This window comes from Numenius arquata, chromosome 8, assembly GCF_964106895.1.
Source record: "Numenius arquata chromosome 8, bNumArq3.hap1.1, whole genome shotgun sequence".
Lineage (NCBI taxonomy): Eukaryota > Metazoa > Chordata > Aves > Charadriiformes > Scolopacidae > Numenius > Numenius arquata.
Genome location: NC_133583.1, coordinates 52,105,075 through 52,106,547, shown reverse-complemented (window position 1 = coordinate 52,106,547; position 1,473 = coordinate 52,105,075).

Genomic DNA, 1,473 nt, shown 5'->3' with positions numbered 1-1,473 from the left:
CCTCCTCTGGAAGAGGGACACAACACACGCTCTGAGGGGGCGGCGGGGCCGGGGGACACCCGGTAACCCTGCGGCCCGTCCCGGTGCCCACCCGCCCCTCACTCACCATCGCCTCACGGGGAAGGGGGAGGGTGGGGTGGACCGGTAACGTCCCGCGCGCCGAGCGGTTCGCGCGCGCCGGGCGGGAGGCGGGAAACGCTCCGCCCCGCCTCTTCTCCGAGGCAACAGGCACGGCCAAGCGAGCGCCGAGCGCGTATCGACCCGCTCGGGGCTCCGCTGAGGGATAGGGTGGGGGGAGAGGGGGCGGACAGACCGAGCGGCGGCAGGGTGAGGAAGGATGGGGTCTCCACTGGGGCTGATCCCCCACTCCTCCGGCTGCTGGACGCCCCCCGGCTGCTGGAGCCGCCCCCTCACCGCCAGGCCGCGGGCAGAGGCCTCCCTGCAGCCCCCTCCCTGTAGACCCCCCGGTACCTCAGGGCCTGCTCACCTTCCTTCGGTGGCGTGGGTCAGGCGCTGGCAGGAGAATCGGCGTCGTCTGCGCACAAGGGTGCGAGGAGGAGAGGTTGAGCCTTAAAATGAAGGGAGTGAGGCTGGTTCTGAAGGCAGAGCCCCATGGCTGTGGGGAGGGCTGTGAACAGCGATGGAGTTACTGGGTGATGCGACAGAAGCAGGTGGGCGGCCCTTTGCACCGAGGAGAGGGAGCTGCTTTCCCTCTACAGTCGTGTTTCAAAACAGACTGGCACTTTTGCACAATTTTCTGTTATTTTACATACTTACCTCTTCAAAGAATAGCCCACCTTAAAGCCCTGATTATGGGCCAGCATCTGTCTGTGCACCCACAGAACAAAAAGACAATCCCTTTGGTACATCCTGAAGGGTATTTGGGGTAATTCAGGGTGAAAGGCAAACTCAGAGCAGCAGCAATTTGAGCATAGATTTGTTTTCCTTGAAAGAGAAGGGCGGGCTAGTGCTTAGGAAAAAGCGAGGCTGTTCCTCTTCCATGGATCACAGCTGACATGATAAATGAGGACTAGTGCTCACCAAGCAATTTAAAGGACAGGCTTTTTACAAATTGCAAAACCACAGCATTCTGGAGAGGCCCAGCTAAATTCTCCCTCTGGCAACACAAGGGAAACCCCAAACAAGTCCTCTGATCCGTGCTGCTAACCCATCAGCAGGCAGGGAAGGCACCTTCAAGATGAGATTCCCACCCGGTTTGTCATACAAGATGTGCCTCTCGCAGGCCTCAAAGCATATCCTCTGGAGCCTGTGGGTTCCTGGAGTCCTCATCGGCTGACAGCATTCATAGACCTTGAGAAACATTGCAAATCACCAGACGGCGTTTGTGGAGCACCTGGGGACGGGCAGGAAGTGAAACGTGGCCTTCAGTGCAGTCCAGCAGAGCAAACAAGTCGATGTGCAATGCCCAGCAGCTCTTAAAAGGACTTTGTCTTTCCTTCCTCCTCCAAGGAG